Source organism: Bos grunniens, chromosome 16 (genome assembly GCF_055505025.1).
Source record: "Bos grunniens cultivar Pamir isolate PY7600 chromosome 16, Bosgru_T2T1.0, whole genome shotgun sequence".
Taxonomy (NCBI): Eukaryota; Metazoa; Chordata; class Mammalia; order Artiodactyla; family Bovidae; genus Bos; species Bos grunniens.
Genome location: NC_141180.1, coordinates 9,942,498 through 9,954,138, shown reverse-complemented (window position 1 = coordinate 9,954,138; position 11,641 = coordinate 9,942,498). Strand labels below are relative to the sequence as shown.

Here is an 11,641-nt window from a genome sequence, read left to right as displayed (position 1 = left end):
GCGAGCCACGTGGGATCTTCCCAGACCAGGGATCAAACCCGTATCTCCTGCATTAGCAGGCAAAATTCTTTACCACCAAGCCACCAGGGAAGCCCCGGGTTGTGCATTTTGACAAGAACACCACAGAAGTGATGCTGTGCGCTTCTCAGCACATCCTATCAGGCAGCACACGAGGCCAGTAAGCTGTTACTTGGTCGGGTGGGGTCTGCAGGTTTTTCCACTGTAAAGTTATTCTTTTCCCCGTTGAGTTAATAGGCATCTCATGGGGAACTACTTTGAGATGATGTAAACATCCTGTTTCTCATCTTATTTTCACCCGCAAATGTTTGTTTCCGCTGATGAGTCTTGCTTAAAACAATCACGACCGTGGGTGTCTGCCAAGGGTGGTTTTCTATTTCCTTCACGCCTTCGAATATTCAACAGTCAGAATTTTTTCTGTAAGAAGGCTCTCCCTTTTCCCTTATTTGTTTACTCAAATATTTACTGTATCATTACAGACGTATTATTTCCTATTTTTTCCTCTTATTCTATAAGTTATAATCTATTGTGATCATTTTTGTTGTTGCTCAATCTCAAGTTTGGGAGTCAGGAGCACCTCCAAGTTGGCTTCTGTGTTCAAGAGGAAAATTTTGGAGCAAAACTTAGGACAAAGTTATGACAGGGAGGCAGAGGGAGAAGGGAGAGGAGAGGCTTCCCAGCCTGGAGGGCAGCCGTGGGCCCTACACCCAGTCCTCTCTAAGGATGCTGGCCAGACTCTGGGCTGGCTGTTCCTGACCACGAGGGCCAGGAAGATGCAGCCACATGCCTCGCTCAGGGGGAACAACCTCCACTGAAGGTGCCCTGCCTCTAGCAGGACCTCCCCAGGGACCGACCAGCAGGCTGCAGCTCTTGGGCTGTTAAGGCATCTGCCTGGATCTGCTCCAGAGGAGCCGTCCACCATGTGCACTGACACCACCCTCCCAGCAGCCACTTCCTGCCCGACGCTGCTTTGTCAGAAAAGCCATCACCCAGAGCTCTGGGGATCCCCATTACTCAGCCCGTGACTGAAGAATGTTCCTTTGATCTCCCTACCTGAAGGGATTGTATCTGGGGAGGTGGTTTGACCCTCAGAGCTATGGAGTGACGAAACCCCTCGGCCTGGAGACCATCTAAGCGAGACTGGCTATCGTTTGGACTGGTTTGCTGTTGTTTTTTTCAACCCAGGGCCTCGGTAAAGTCTTGCAGGGATGCCCAATAGGTAAAGTAGGTGGGAGCGGGCAAAGGGGGTGGGGGGGTGGCAGTTGGATTTCCATCAGTCTGGTCCAAGCCCCTGTTGACAGAGATGGAGCTAGGCCCCAAAGGGAAATGGTTTATCTAAAGTCACGGGGGCAGTGGGTGGCTAGGCAGGACCAGGACTCAGTGTCCGGAATCCTTGTGTCCTCCTCACCGCTGCACATTTCCAATCCACTGGTTTCTTGTTTATCGATGACTGATGAGGCCACAGCCTGGGTTTCCTTGTCCGTTTCCCTTGTTATCACAGCAGGCAAAGAGATAGAGACCAGTCTTCCAGGCCCTTCTGTGGCAGGGCCTCTTGGCAGGTGAGACTCACTGACCCTTCACCCCCAGGGAAGAGGAGCTGTCCTGGGTGGTTTAGCAAGTCAAGGCCAAACTCACCTGTTAGTTTCTCCTGGCTGGAGGCCCATGACCTCACCCAGATCTATTGCCAAAGGGCTAGAATCTGGGTACCATTTCTTCCTTCCCTCCCTTCTCTTCCTTCAGGATGGGAAGCATCCTTTTTCCCTCTTTTAAATTTCAAATTAAAAGCTTTAAGATAGGTTAAACATTCACATGACTCAAAATTCAAAAACTACAAACATCATACTGCACGAAGTCTCCTTTCCAACTCTGCCCTTTGGACTTCCCCGCCCCAGGGCAGTCACTGTGGTTCATCTCTTGTGCAACCTTCCAGAGACCTTTGTCAGGTTAACAAACTTTTTCTCTAAAAGATGAGATAGTAAAATATCTTTGGCTTTGCAGGTCATAGGGCCTCTTTCAACTCTGCCATCGGTGGGAAAGCAGACACAGATGACACAGAAATGAATAAACGTGGCTGCGTTCCAATGAAGCTTCATTTATGGACCCTGAAATTTGAATATCATGTAATTTTCACATATCACAAAATATTCTCCATTTTTTCCAAACATTTAGAAAAGTGTAAACCACGTTACCTCACACGCAATACAAAAATGTAGTATTTCAATGTTCAGATAAACCGTAACATATTCAAACGCTATCCTGTTGGTGGACTTCCAGCCTAGTTCCAGGCCTTTGCTATTACAGAAAATACTTCGGTGTAGACACCTGCCCATACATCATGCCACATACAGGTGACGTCTCTGTAGGATACATCTGGGGACAAGTTTGATCAAATCTGAACAGGCTTTCTACTCCTCCCAGGCACCTCCATCCCTTCCTCCTCTCTTTAAAGTCTTCATCTTGCTCCCTGAGTACTAATCAGTTAACATCACATATACTCAGAGCTTCACAAGCTCGAACCCTGGCATGTTTCTGCAGTGATGCTCTAACCACTTGGTCCTGCCCCAGGCCAGTCCCTGCCGTAGTTCTCACCTGAACTTTGGACTCCTAGTGGGATCCTGACTTGACTCTGTCATTGCTCCAGCCCTTCCTCAGGGAGCCCCAGAGGATACATCAAAGTCACCAGTCTATTTCTGATGACTTCTCATTGGCTTCTCCAAGGGAAGCCAGCGTTCACTGTGCAAGAAAAGCCACAACCCTGAGAGGGGCATTTAACACCGCCACCCCACCCATGGTCTGACCCTTCCTGTGACAGCTTCCCTAGTAGTTCAAATGGTAAAGAATCTGCCTGCAATGCAGGAGACCTGGCTTGGGAAGATCCCCTGGAGAAGGGCATGGCAACCCACTCCAGGATTCCTGCCTGGAGAATCCCCATGGACAGAGGAGCCTGGAGGGCTGCAGTCCATGGGGTTGCAAAGAGTCAAACATGACTGAACGACTAAGCACTGCACCACACGACAGCTTAGCGCCTGAGAGTACACCTTGGAGCCAAACGGGGCTCAATCCTGGCTCTTCTCAGAGGTCTGACTTTGAGCAAGCAAACTTGTCCATGGTGAAAGCTCAGTTTTCTGACCAGTGAAATGGGCAGAGCAATAGTCCTCACCTTCGAGGATGGTTGTGAATTAATCCACAGAAAGCACTTAGAACCGTGGCTGGCACATATCACACACAGTGTGTGCTGTGTCATTGCCTTATTTTTAAACTCAGTCATAGCTTTCTCTCCCACACTCAGCACCCACGTTTCGCCTCCTCAGGCTCCCGGCTCTGCAGCCCTACTAGACTGTGACCATTTGAACTCACCCCACGCCCCGTGACCTTTCTGGCTTTTATCCCTGCTGCTCTTTCCGGCTGGGCAAGCCCTCCCCACCCTACTCCCCATTGAAATGCTATCCATTTTCCAAAGCCCAGCTCAGAGGCATTTTCCTTTCAAGGCCTCGGTCTCCTCCTCTCTTGTATTTCCCCTTCCTTCTCAGCTTGTATGATTGCCTTTCCACAGCCTCCTGCACTTGTGTGAGAATCGTATATGCTTTTGCCATCCCTCAAACTCGACTGCCAACTACCTGAGGGCAAAGCTAGGATCTTATTCATCTCCGAGTTCCCTGTAGCACTTAGCACAGAAACTTGCATGTGGGAGTATACAAATGCCTTTAAATTTAATTGCAAACTTGAACTCATTGGGGATGCAGAATGTGGACATATGAAGAAATACTTATGCTGCCCAACGTAGGACTCATTACTTCTCCATGGTCTAGAAGTCACATTCATATAATCAGTGGGCACCAAGTTTTCCCCAAACCCCACAGGCAGGTTGGAGACCTGCAGGCTTCTGCTGATTCATTCCCTGTCATTCTGCCTTTGATTAAACAGATTCTACAGTCCTGCAAGGGCTTTCCTGGTGGCTCAGTGGTGAAGAATCTGCCTGCCAATGCTGGAGATACAGGTTTCATTTTTGGTCCGGAAGATCCCCTGGAGGAGGAAATGGCAACCTACTCCAGTATTCCTGCCTGGGAAATCCCATGGACAGAGGAGCCTGGCCGGACTATTGTCCCTGGGGTCACAAAAGAGTGGGACACGACTTACTAACTGACCAACAACAACTAAACAACAGTCCTTCGAACAGTGTTTGCTTTGCAATCAGCATCCAACTGTCTTTCATTCCTCCCATAAGATAAGGACCAGATGAAAGAGAACCCAGCTGCGTGCAGGATCTCAGTAGCTTTGGGGTGCAGACACCCGACATGAATCAGGAACTTTCTACTCCTCACATAACGGGGCTCCAAAAAATCTAGATTGGTAGCCTACTTTGCTTATAACCAAAAATCTCTCTGAATACAGTTGTGACCGTGTGTGTGACTGGAGCTCAAAGAGAGCAAGGTCACCAAGCCACATATCTATGGAGACCATGTTGGGTTACAGGTAATAGAAATCCTAAATACCTGGCTTCTTCTGCCCTCATGTAACATAAATCCTGATGTCTTGAGGACCATGCCCTCCATGGCCCAGGCTCCTTCTGCTCTTCTGCTCTGCCATGAGATGTGACTTCCATCTTCAAGGTTGCCCTATGGTCATAACGTGATCACTGTGGCTCCAGATATCACTCCCTCCAGACAAGAGAAAGGAGAAAGCGGGCGAGGGGCAAGTGGCACAGTTGAGCCAACTTCCTTTAGAGCTTTCTCAGAGCCCCTTCAAGCGACTTTCACTCATTGGACTGCCAAAAAGTTCTTTTTTTTTTTTTGGTAAGATGGCTCAGGTAACATTTAGTTGTCTTTAACGTCATTCGGAACAATTTCGTTACACTATATTGTGATAGCTTTCATATTAGCATGCATTTTTAAAAAATCAACACTGGTCAATTTTTGTGTAGCCATTTTAATACTGAAGACGGAAGAAAAGCAACATTTTTGGCATATTATCTTCATTACTTCAAGAAAGGTAAAAATGCAATGGAAATGCAAAAAATGTGTTCAGTGTATGGAGAATGTACTGTAACTCATCAAAAGTGTCAAAAGTGATTTGCAAAGTTTCGTGCAGAAGTTTTCTTGCTGGATGATGCTCCACAGTCTGGTAGACCCGCTGGAGTTGATAGTGATCAAATCGAGGCATTAGTTGAAAACAGTCAACCGAAATACACCACGAGGGAGATAGCCAACATACTCAGAATATCCAAATCAAGCACTGAAAACCATTTACACCAGCTTGGTTATGTTAATTGCTTTAATATTTGGAGTCAACATAAGCGAAAAAAAGCTTCTTGATTGTGTCTCCATATACAATTCTCTACTCAAATGGAACAAAAACATTCCATTTTTAAAACAAATTGTGATGGGCGATGAAAAGTGGATACTGTATAATACTGTGGAATAGAAGAGATCATGAGGCAAGTGAAATGAATCACTACCAACCACACTAAAGTCTGGTCTTCATCCAGTGAAGGTGATGTTGTGTATATGGTGGGATTGGAAGGAGTCCTCTATTATGAGCTCCTCCTGGGAAACCAAATGATTGATTCCAACAAGTACCACTCCCGACCAGACCAACTGAAAGCAGCACTCGATGACAAGCGTCCAGTATTAGTCAACAGAAAACAATCTTCCACCAGGATAACACAAGGCCGCATGTTTCTTTGATGACCAGGCAAAAACTGTTGCAGCTTGGCTGGGAAGTTCTGATTCATCCCCTGTATTTACCAGCCATTGTACCCTCGGATATTACATTTATTTTGGTCTTTACAAAATTCTCTTAATGGAAAAAATTTCAATCCCTTGGAAGATTGTAAAAGGCACCTAGGAACAGTTTGTTGCTCAAAAAACGATAAAACGTTTGGGGAAGATAGAATTATGAAACTGCCTGAAAAATGGCAGAATGTAGTGGAACAAAATGGTGAATACATTGTTCAATAAAGTTCTTGGTGAAAAAGAAAAAAAATGTGTCTTTTATTTTTACTTTAAAACTGAAGGAAGTTTTTGGCCAACCCAATACCTCTCCTTGGCCATACCTGTGTCCCATGCACACCATCACTTCAAAACGTAGTTTCTTAGCTGGGAAATGTAGTTTCTTAGCTCGGCACTTTGCTCCCCCAAATAAACTTGGGGTTTCGTTAGTAATGAAAAAGCGGGGAGTAGAGATGGGGTTGGGAGTTAGCTCTCTCCGCCAAAATTGGGACAATCGAGGAAGACTTCCTGGAAGAAAGGGGCCACAGTCGGATCCAATAAGAGCTCACCTCATGCCAGGCACTTCAAGTACAGGTGGGGGAGGGGAGGCTTCTGTTATCTTCCCGTGGGAGGGAGCAGTTCCAGTTTCCCTTTTAGAGATAAGGAAAATGAAAGCTAAAGCTGTTCAATAGCTCACCCAGGGTCATGGAAATGGCAGTTCCGATTCAAAATCCAGAATCGGCCTGGCTCCCTTGTCCCTGCCAGGCTCCGTGCCTATGTGAGAGGAAGGAAAGAAGGGGGTTCAGGGATGGGGAGGCTCTCGGTGTTTTTCCAGAACAGAACTCTGACAACGTTAGGAGGAAAAGGGAGTGGAGAGGCCCAGATTGCTCCAAGTGGGTATTTCCAAACATAGGGGTTATCTTACTTATCTATGGGCTAATTGCCAGAATAGTTGAATCAGTTTTACACTTAAAAAAAAGAAAAGCATTAGCATGAAATAAAAATCAAAACTGAAATGGCAAACTGAGGAGACACGTGGGAAATGAGAGCACCTTTCGATGGGATCTCAGAGACAGGGTCAGGGAGAGGGTGGGAGGACCAACAGGGCGGGGGTGGGGTCTCTGCTCTCACCAAGTCCCTTCTGCCACCTGCCAGGACCTGGGGAGGTGAGTCCTGGCAACGTTCTTGCCTGGGGCTGGCGGCCAGCAGTAACAGGCAGGGTGCCTTCCTCCTGGGGCCTCGTTCCTGTCCCCCGAGTCCCCTACGAGGCTCAACAAGTGGAAAGGGAACTCGACTCCCTCCTCTTCCACAGAGATGTCTCTAGACCAGGGAAAGCCTAGGGCCTCGGGTTTCACCCCAGATTTGGGCCCCTGGTGTTAGAGCCTGTTGGGGTTGGGGGTGGGGGAGCCCAGGCAGTGGCTGTTCTCGAGCGCCCCCTCTGGGCAGGACCTGAGACTGCACACAGGGTGAAGAAGTCAGATGTGTCTGGGGCTCCTTAGGAGCTGGGTGGCCTGAAGCAAATTACTTGACTTCTCTGACTCTCACCTTCTGCATCTGAGAACCAAAATAATCCTACCTTGTGGGACTTAAGGGAGGAAAAAGACAAGGTGTTGTATCAATACATAGCCTTGTATCAACACACATGTAACCTACTAATTTCATTAATGTGATTGTTATTATTGCTGCCTAAAACCTGAAATACAGAAAGAGGGACAGGTTGATGGGGGTGGCAGGGGAGGCTGGAGATGATCAATTACCGCCCTTTCAAAGAGAAGATAGTTCCCATCCCTTGCCTTAGTGAATGCATAGAAGGGCTGAAAATGCGGGGAAAAAAAAAAATCCCAACACTATATGAATTAATCAGTAAACAGGGGCCTGGTAAGCCCCCATGATGTGCTCAGCATAGTTCTAAGCTCTCTGACAAATGTATAAAAAGTAGAGTGAAAACTCAGCTAATCCAATCATCGAGAAGTTGTGGAAGGTGAATTTTCTGGACACCTGAAAATTTACCAGCCCCACACACTTCAAGCACTTTTATATTTAAAAAAAATGTTAAATACTTTTGATGAGAATATGTTTTAAGTGCACTATGCTCATCTCTGGCTTCCTAGAGAGTATTGAATACATTGTGTGTTCCCTTGTCCTGTGATATGATGATGGCCCTGGATCCATGGGATCATAGAAAAAGCAAGAGAGGTCCAGAAAAACATCTACTTCTGCTTTATTGACTATGGCAAAGCCTTTGACCGTGTGGATCACAACAAACTGTGGAAAATTTTCCAAGAGATGGGAATACCAGACCACCTTACCTGCATCCTGAGAAATCTGTATGCAGGTCAAGAAGCAACAGTTAGAACCATACATGGAACAATAGACTGGTTCCAGACTGAGAACGGAGTACATCAAGACTGTATATTGTCACCCTGTTTATTTAACTTATATGCAGAGGACATCATGCGAAATGCCGGGCTGGAATCAAGATTGCCAGGAGAAATATCATTAACCTCAGATATGCAGATGACACCACTCTTATGGCAGAAAGTAAAGAGGAACTAAAGAGCCTCTTGATGAAGGTGAAAGAGGAGAGTGAAAAACCTGGCTTAAAACCCAACATTCAAACAACTAAGATCATGGTATCCAGTCCCATCACTTCATGGTAAATAGATGGGGAAGCATTGCAAACAGTGACAGGCTTTATTTTCTTGGGCTCCAAAATCACTGCAGACGGTGACCACAGCCATGAAATTAAAAGATGCTTGCTCCTTGGAAGTAAAGTTATGATCAACCTAGACAGCATATTAAAAAGCAGAGACATTACTTTGCCCACAAAGGTCTGTCTAGTCAAAGTTATGGTTTTTCCAGTAGTCATGCATGGATATGAGAGTCGGACCATAAAAAAAGCTGAGCACTGAAGAATTGATGTTTTTGAACTGTGGTGTTGGAGAAAACTCTTAAAAGTCCCTTGGACTGCAAGGAAATCAAACCAGTCAATCCTAAAGGAAATCAGCCCTGGATATTCACTGGAAAGACTGATGCTGAAGCTCCAATACTTTGCCCACCTGATGCAAAGAAGTGACTCCCTGGAAAAGACCCTGATGTTGGGAAAGATTGAAGGCAGAAGAAGAAGGGGACAACAGAGGATGAGATAGTTGGATGGCATCACCGACTCGATGGACGTGAGTTTGAACAAGCTCTAGGAGTTGGTGATGGACAGAGAGGCCTGGTGTGCCGCAGTCCATGGGGTTGCAAAGAGTCAGACACAACTGAGTGACTAAACTGAACTAAACTGGAGACTATGGAGTAAGGGTGGCTGTTTATTTCACCCTCATGGTTCCTGGGCACCACTGTATTTTCACACCTGCATTTATACTTTTTCTAGGATTCTGTCACTGTCAGGCTTTCGTGTGCTGATTTTCCCTTCTCTTTTTGAGCCTCCCTCTAGCGCTTTCACTTTATTGCTTTTAATCTCCTCTAAGCTTGGAGACCAGGCACAAATGGTTCATCTTTCACAGCTCATCTCAGTCCAGGTATGGGGAATATTACAATTTATCAAATACCTACTATGGGGCCTGGATAGCCACCCAGGTGGCTTAGTGGTAAAGAATCCACCAATGCAGGAGACACAGGAGAGGCAGGTTCAATCCCTGGGTCAAGAAGACCCCCTGGAGGATGGAAACCCACTCCAGTATTCTTGCCTGGAAAATCCCGTGGACAGAGGAGCCTGGTCTCAATGAGTTGAACACGACCTAATGACTGAGCACCATGTGCCGAGCATTTTACCAGCTGTTTTGCAGCCCTTATTTCATTTTTCACAACAGCCCTGTGAGTTGGACATTTTTATCTCCATTTTATAGATGTGTGGACTAGAGCTCAGAGAATGTAAGCAACTTGCCCAAGGTCACACAGCGGCCGGTGAGTGGCCAGGTTAGAATTCAGATGCAGTGTGTCCGACACAGGGACCATCCAAACAGTTCCTGCTGAGCGTCACGGCACAACGTCTGTGCTAAGTCACATGCTGTTGCCTGTCCCTTGTTACTTTGTTGGGCTATGAGAGCTTTGTCTTCCTAAGTAGAACGTGAGCCCCTTGAGGGCAGTGACCTGGCTGCCCACTTACATACTGCCCAAACCATTGCCTAGTGCCAGGATCCAGGCGGTCAACAGTTGCTTTGCAAAGAGCAGGAGCCCAGAAGACAGGGGACAAGAGAAGGAAGCAGGCAGTTGCCCCTTGGCACCCAACCTCTCATACCTCCCTACGGCCTAAGAAATTCAACTTGCCCCTGGCATTCACTCAGCGTCTGTGGGCCACTCTGGGGTGGGAGGGAGGAGAGGCTGTCCAGGCCGCTGGCATCGACCCTGGGGGCGGACCGACTGACAACACGGAGGCTGAGCCGGGGTGAGACCCCACGGGGAGGGGGCCATCCAGTAGGGAAGGCGGGGGTTGGGTCCAGGGTTTCTGTTAAAGAAATTCTAGAGCAGGTGCCTCTGAGGAAACTCCTTCTTACACAGCTTCTTTCCTGAAAGGAGAGTGAGCCAAGTGAGGGAACCCAGTTTTCCAGCCCGAGCAAACCAGGCCAGCACCCCAGCAGGGCCTGATTTTGCTAAGTAATGCTGGCTCTGAATCTTCGCTTCTATGACTCGAACCTGGAGGTGGAAAAACAGCCCCATCACATGACTTACGGATTTCGCCCTGACAGGACACTTTCTGTTTGTGTTTTGGTTCTCTGGCGGTGGCTCTGAGCTCAGAGGGGAGCCCCTCCCCACCCCGCCCATGTGACCGGGGCCGCACGGGCCGTGTCACGTGACCACAGCTGCCCCGCGAGCCAAGCATTTCTCCAGGTGACATCATGGCCTTGCTGATTGCCCAGGTGTTTCAGGGCCTCCCGGGGCTGACACGGAATTTGCATCACTTCTGATGCTTGGCTCCTGATTTGTTTGTCTTTGGTTAATGGTAAATCTGGATTGGGGTCGAGGGAAGTTGTTGAGACGACCAGACGGTAAACACGTCTCACAAAAGCCTGGCAGCACCGGGACCTCCAGCCCCCCTGCCCCTCCCCCACACTGGGAGTCATCACGGGTCTTCCCGGCCCTGCCTGAGGCCCAGAGATTGTGACTGGGACACTGCGGCACCGTCCTGGGACTTACTGCAGTTTGGGGACCTCTGTGCACCAGCCTCCAAGACCCAGGGCCAGGCATTTCTGAGCCCTAAGCTTTTCCATGGCTCTTTCCTCACTTCCCTCTGGGTTTCTCTCCTCTCTGCTCAGGCCTTTTACCTGGAACCCCCCTCCCACTAACCTTGGGCAATCCATGAGCAATCCCTTCAGACCAGCGGAGGGCCAGGGCTGAGAGACTCTGCAGAGACCCCCTCCCCTCGTTACCTTATTGGGGAGGAGACCCAGGCTGGAGGATTTCTTAATCTATTTTTCTCATCCACCCATTTCCAGCAACTTTCACCTCACTGGCCTCAGTTTACCCATCTGCTGAGGAGTGGGAAACAAGCCCCATTCTTCCAAACAGAAAATGAAGACCGGGACGAGCTGGGTTTGCAAGAGGGCATGTTACCCCATCACTCCAGAGGTTCTCAAACTTAAATGTGCATCCGAACCCCCAGAGGGCTTGAAAACAGAGAGCTGTTCCTCCCCTCTACCCCAGGGATTCTGAGTCAGTAGGTAGGTCTGGGATGAGATCAGAAAATTTGCACATTTTTAGGCAAAGCCGATGCAGCTGGTTCAGAGACCACACTTTGAGAAGCACTGCTCTAAATCTCCAGAACTCATCCAAAAGAGAGGCTGTATATGTGGAGGGGCTTCCCTGGTGGCTCAGACGGTAAAGAATCTGCCTGCAAGGCAGGAGACCCGAGTGCAATCCCTGGGTTGGGAAGATCCCCTGGAGAAGGAAATGGCAACCCACTCCAGTAT

General features: G+C 48.0%; 1 long non-coding RNA gene across 2 annotated transcripts; it reads left to right on the top strand.

The window, feature by feature from the left end:
* The first annotated feature begins 337 nt into the window (after positions 1–337).
* LOC147356144 (uncharacterized) lies at positions 338–2,342 on the top strand. 2 transcript variants are annotated; one of them, XR_015143089.1, is made up of 3 exons: positions 338–437; positions 1,078–1,237; positions 2,017–2,342. It is a non-coding gene; the product is annotated as an uncharacterized LOC147356144 (long non-coding RNA). The 2 variants fall into 2 exon arrangements; XR_015143088.1 differs by lacking the exon at positions 338–437 and having other exon boundaries at positions 975–1,237.
* Positions 2,343–11,641: the final 9,299 nt, after the last annotated feature.